The sequence below is a fragment of the Eptatretus burgeri genome, chromosome 13, assembly GCF_056783735.1.
Source record: "Eptatretus burgeri isolate ZD-2024b chromosome 13, Ebu_testis_v1, whole genome shotgun sequence".
NCBI lineage: Eukaryota > Metazoa > Chordata > Myxini > Myxiniformes > Myxinidae > Eptatretus > Eptatretus burgeri.
This window is the reverse complement of record NC_140973.1, coordinates 39,121,113-39,127,375: the sequence shown is the minus strand read 5'-3', so window position 1 is coordinate 39,127,375 and position 6,263 is coordinate 39,121,113.

The window sequence follows — 6,263 nt, the reverse complement described above, 5'->3', positions numbered from 1 at the left end:
ACACGTGCAGACAAAGACAGACAGCATGCATGCAAGACAAGACAGAGTACTTGGTGAGGTTTCATGGACGATAGGACGGTGTCAAAAAGCACGAATGTTGCTCGTAACAAGCGGATGTCCACGGATTCGAACTCCCAGCTCGAACCACGCCGCGTGGCAAAATGGCGCTTGTCCTTTTGTCACAGACCTTACGCACACGGTCTCCGCGTGCTCTGGCCCCGCGCAATGTCAACGGCACAAATCCGCCAGATCAACGACGGGCCTCAGTCAATCTCTCTCCAGGGTTCAGCATACAAATCCAGGCCTGGCCTGTTCACCAGACAAGGCCCAAATCGAAGTGCCGAGCTCCGCAGGCGGATTGACAACGTGTCCAGCCGTGAGGTGAGTAAGGACCGTCAGAGGCTCCGGCGTCTCCTCTCCTGCCTTCCCACCTCGAAGCCCGAATTCCGCTTCATCCTCTCAGTTCCTCTCTCTGTCGAATCACCTTTTCTTTCTCGGCCGATGGCAGACTCGACCCTCAGGTTCAGCGTTCTCTCCCGGCCGATTCACCACTGCCTTTCCTTTTCTTTCTCGCCTCGAAGCCGGCTGCCGTCCCTCTTACGGCAGAATCCTCGACGTGCAGGCAGCCTCTCAAAAGCCCACTGCCGTTTCTCCAAACTCAACGCCTTCGTTCGCTCGTTTTGAATCACGAGCACGCTTCACGAGCGACTATTTCCACACACTGGACCCTTTTTACGAAGCCTTCGTTTCTTCTCTTGTTTGCTCACTTCGACAAACGAGCACTCTTTTTACGAAGCCTCCGTTCGCTCGCTTTTGTCATTTTGTCAAAACCGAAAATCCGACGGCGCTCACTTACACTTCCTCGCTCATCGGCAGTCTGTCGACGGCTGACAGCTTCTGCAGGCAGGAAAATATTCATGCATACGGATTAGGATCGCCTACATACGTGCACCAAACCACGCCTCCCTAGCTTCATTTGTTTACGCACGAAAAATTAAGGTTGGATACTTTTTGAACACACCTCGTATATACATATATATACATATATATATATATATATATATATATATATATATATATATATATATATATATATATATATATATTGTTGCGGATTCGCGCCCGCCGGCGTGCGAGCGGCCACGTAACTCGAATCGCGGCACGTCGCCCACCGGACGGACAATCCCATCGTGACCCTCTCGGACTAACGCCGGGAACTAGTCACGGGTGGGCCTTTCGGCCTCACCACGATCGTGCCAATCGGCCCCCCGCGTGGGATAGGGTTGCTCGCCAAATTCGACCTACCTAAGTACCCACACGGAGGGTAGACCGGGCGATCGCACCTCGCCGCAGGTCGACTTCGGACACGGGCCACTTTAAGCGACCCGTTCCGTACTATCGGGATAACCGAGCGGTGTTATCGTCAACCTCGACGGTTCGATTAATTATTGGGCGTATTTAGCCCACGACCAACCCTTTACGTGAAGAAAGATGGAGATTCAATAAAAGAAAAGACGAAGCGAAACGGGAAAAACAGTTCAACATAAAGCACATTTATTCCGCGGCAAACGGAAAGCACACATATACAATTATACACCAAAAGCAAATGTAAAAGTAGAAGAAACACAACAATTCTGCACAAAAAGCAAATTTAACAATGCAGATCTACTACCGACTACCGAGCACACGGCAACACTTATACAGTTTTACTTCACAGACGGCGCCGACAACACATATACTCAAAGCAAAAGAAAAAGGAAGGGGCCACCCTCAACGATGAGGGGGGCAGACGGGCCTGGGACCGAGACCGCGTCGAGCCTACCCGTCTGGTGATGAGCCGCAAAATGGCGGCGGCGCGCCGATTCCGCGGGCCTCGCTGGCACTGCCTGGTATGGGGTGGGAACGGGGCCCCCCTTCTCACGCTATCTCAGCGCGGGGGGGAAACAGGAGGGGGTTGTTGATGCTCGGGGGAATGAGGATATCTCGCTGGCTTGGGTCCCGCGACGAGCGACTTCACCGCGACCTCGGTCGTGTTACCGGCCTCCCCTCTCCACAGCTCCCCGACTCTGACACGAGCGCCGACCTCCACAAAGATCCTTGGCCTCTCCAGCCTCTCCGGACCCCGACAGACACTCTCGACTGCCTTCGCCACCGCCACAACTCTCCAACTCTCCCACTCTCCACTCTTCTCAACTCCGTCCAACTGCTCAACTCTTTCCAACTCTCCCGATTCAGAAACTCCCTCAACAACTGCCTTTTCGGCGAGCGAACGCGGCCCTTTATAGCCCCCGGGGCTTCGCTCCTTCACCTTCGACCCTTCACCTCTGGCTGGCTCCCCATTGGACAGAGGAAAAGTGAGCGTGAATGATTCTTGATCCGATTTCTCGGAAAGGCTGGTGTTTTTGCACCCGCTGCTCGGTGCGCGCCCTGTACGAGTCCAGGATCGGTGCCCACAAGCGGCGCGGGAATGGCGGTGATGCGATGGTTGCGAGAGCGAGATCTGACGGTAAGGGTCGTGGCTGTTGGCGTTGTTGTTGTTGTGAAGCGGCGTTGCGGTTGGTGGTTGTTGTGTGATGGCTGTTGAGACGTGGTTGGTGGTGGTTGTGGTGGTAGTAATGGCGGCTGGTCCAAAATAAAGATAGTAAAAGAAAAACGGCTATCTAAAAGGGTCGCAGCCCGAATGAATGACATTTATTCCCTCTAAACAACGGGTTTGGGCCTAACTACACATATACTTACAGAGATATCTCACCTACGGGACCTGAATGGTGGTTTGCGAATTTCGTCAACCACAACACTACCCCCTCCCCTTTTTACAGACTCGTCCCGAGTCATCAAATTTTCTAGTTTTCCCCTAGTACATTTTACCTACGGATCCCTGAGTGCGACATTCATGGTATTCGTGTCCCCAAAATAAATAACCTGAGGGCTGAGTAACTACCTAAACAAACCCACTCACACGGACGACTTAAATAAAATTGCCGGCGCTAGGACAGACATGCCGGGGGCGCACTCATAGTTACAGTACATCTTAACCTTAACTTACAAATTTTACACTAAACCATGGCCCAGGATCAATGGACTCTGCAAAAAGAAAGCAGTTAGCAGGGAGCCAGGCTGCTCGCATGCAGTCTCTGGCTCAAACAACGCAGGTGACAGGGAACGTGGCCGGCTGCTCACACGCAGTCCAAGGCCTTCCCTTTTGAACTGAACGCAGTGAACCACAATGGTGCATGGGCTGCACAAACGCAGTCTCCGTGCCAGCTCAAGTGGCACACGCAATGAACACAACGAATGGATGGATGAATGGATGGACGCAAAGACGGTGCACGGGCCACCATTGCAGGCCCGTGTTGTAGCTGCCAACAGGGCAGTTCTCGCAGCTTGCAAACTGTTGCTTTCTGATCCTGGCGCACATGGCAATGAACAGGGGGGGGCAAAGCAAAAATTCAACGGGGCTGGTGAACAGGGGCAGTGGGCATGGCATGGCAAAGGTGATCAGGCAAACACAGCCCGCAGAAGAAGGCCGCTGCAGGCAAACACAGCCGGCAGACGATCCGGCCGGCACAGGCCTTGCAGCACAGCAGCTGCAGACGATCCAGCCGGCACAGGCCTTGCAGCAAAACAACAGCTGCCGATGAAGCTGGCCAGCACAGGCCTTGAAGCAAAACACGGCCAGCCGATGAAGTGGGCCGGCCTTTGCCTTGCAGTGGAGGTTGGTGGAGGGAGTGCGGTGGTGCTGGCCACTCAGAAGGCGGGCTCGGACCTGCCTACTGTCTCCCTCCCACCTATCGCCTTTGCCTGTCACTGTCTATACCCACCCCCTTAATTTGTCAAACCCAAATTTAGCCCCAACTTATTTAATTTTTTTATTTTTACTTCCCCACTATAAATCGTCCCCGAACCCCCTGTACTGTCCTTGTTCGGCTAACCTATCCTGTCACCTAGCCTACTCCCAACCCCTACGTTCCCTTCCCGGAGGGGAATAAGGGAGAGCTAGCGTCCTGTGTCGAGGCCCAACTCAAGCCTCAGAATGGCCTCCCCAGACTTCAGCGATCTATAACCAAAGTGGGTCCAGCGGCCCACAACGAGAGCGAGGGGATGGATGGTGCGGAGGGGTAAATCTCCTAATCTACCCTAACCATTAACTCTTAAACTACCCCGGGGCTTTCAACAAGCGCCTCTCACTTAAACTATTGGTTCTAACAACCCAGATTCCCGTCGCCTGTGTTGGTGTCCTCACAATTTCGGGCCTCGCCCCCCAATTTTCTTCCCGTGCCCTCACACGGTCTCATGGCTGGGACGCGTGGCTCCCCTTGGCAGGCACGACCCTCTGCCGATCTCCAGCTATGGCACCCCCGGGCACGACACTGCCTCCGAGCCTACCAGCTCCCTAAACACCGGGGAGTGCCCCCCATGGCACCTCCCCTGAAACGCACACGTGGCAGGCTGGCTTTCCGGGCCCCTTTCCGAGGGTCACCCGTGCCCACAACACTGCCCACGCGGCTAATGGCGCCCCGGGCCCCCGCACCAAGAAGGCGCACCCGTGCCCACTACGCTATCCCGGCCCCCCATGGGCCCTTGGCCTACTACGGCCGACTAGCCTGGTGCCCGGGGTACCCACTCAGCGATACTCACCTTTCGCAGCCACACTCCCAGCCTGTCAACAGGGCTCCTGCACCCCTCCAAATGGGTTTTGAGCCTGCATTCACACCAACAACAAAACGACCTCCATTTTTCAATTTAACTAACCCCCTAACTCACTCTACACTGACCCCGGGGTCCCTTGGGCGGGAGTCACTCCTCCCCCCAATCACTCATCGCATCATGCATTCCCCATTCGCTCCATACACACAGACCCGCTGGCCTCACTCACTCACCAAGCACATGCTTCCAATTCACTCACCAACAACTCTTCAACACACACACACCGCTGAACTCTGCCATCCTTCTAACTACATCCCCTAACTAACTCGTGCTCCCACGTCATCCCTTACACTAAAGCACGTTCCTTTTAACACTACGTGGCGAAGCTACGTCCCCGCTACACATCCACAAGTCTGTCACTGTCTCCAAATAATCCCATTAATCAATTTCCCAACCTAAATCTCGCTACAATCCCTCTAACTAATCCATTCCATGGGCCCCATGAGGACTTACCCCTGCCCCATGGAGCCGGTCTAGCTATGCTAACCCTTCCCCCTAACTAGTTTCATCCTGTGCCCTGGTAAGGGGGTCTTCCACCCCTTGCCCGGGAATCCTGTGCACCCGAAAGTGAGGCTTGCTTTTTTTTTTCTTTTTTTTTTTCTTTTTCACATGCGCGGCACCAGCGCGGCAACTCACAGCTTGCGCACTTTGCACCTGCCCGTGACGTCATGCAGCTGCACGTGTACCTCGTCCCTCCTTGGACGGTACCATCCGGCAGGGATACCCCTCCTGCCGGATTCCAACCCCACGTGCAGCCATGACGTCACCGTGCGCATAAAAAAAACACAAGCCGCACGTCTCGAGGGGTTCCCCACGCGAACACGTGCTCTGCCCGTTGGAGCGCAACACACACGCCCGTGTGGAGAACCCGTCCAGTCCAAATCCATGATCCTGCCTAAACTTTGTCCGTCCGCGGGATCGGCAAATCCACCGCGTGCGTTTCCGGACCGGGACTTCACTCTCGCAAGCGAGCACGTGGGGGCCTCGTGCGTTGCACAGCACGGACCTCGCGCTCGCTGCTGGGCGAACCCGGCACGGTCCCCGAAACATCTACAGCCGCTACTCGGCTTTTGTCCCTCTGTCGCCGTCGTCGTCTCCATTCGACACACGCACACTTGCGTGTTACGACGCTAACACACCTCACCATTAAACTCACACCGGGAGACGCGGTTGCATGTTCACACATGCCGACCGACATCTCCCTCACATACAGCGACCTTGCACACGCTGTCTCTCTCACACTCACGGTCTCCCTTGCACTCGGCCGTTCACTCACGCATGCCACCTCCCTCGCACACGTGGCTCCACTCACTCGTGGTGCTCCATTCATACTGGCCGTTTCACTCACACACACGGCCTCTTCCACTTGCGGTGCCCCTTTTACACACGGCGTGCTGGAAGCACGTACTCCGGCACAGTCGCCACCACACCACTCACACACGGGGTCGCTTCCACACACGGGGTCTTTGTCACCCACCCGGTCGCTCTCACACACGCCCTTGCACCCACGCTATGCGTGCGTTGCAGCACGCATTTCGCCACACTCGTGAACACAC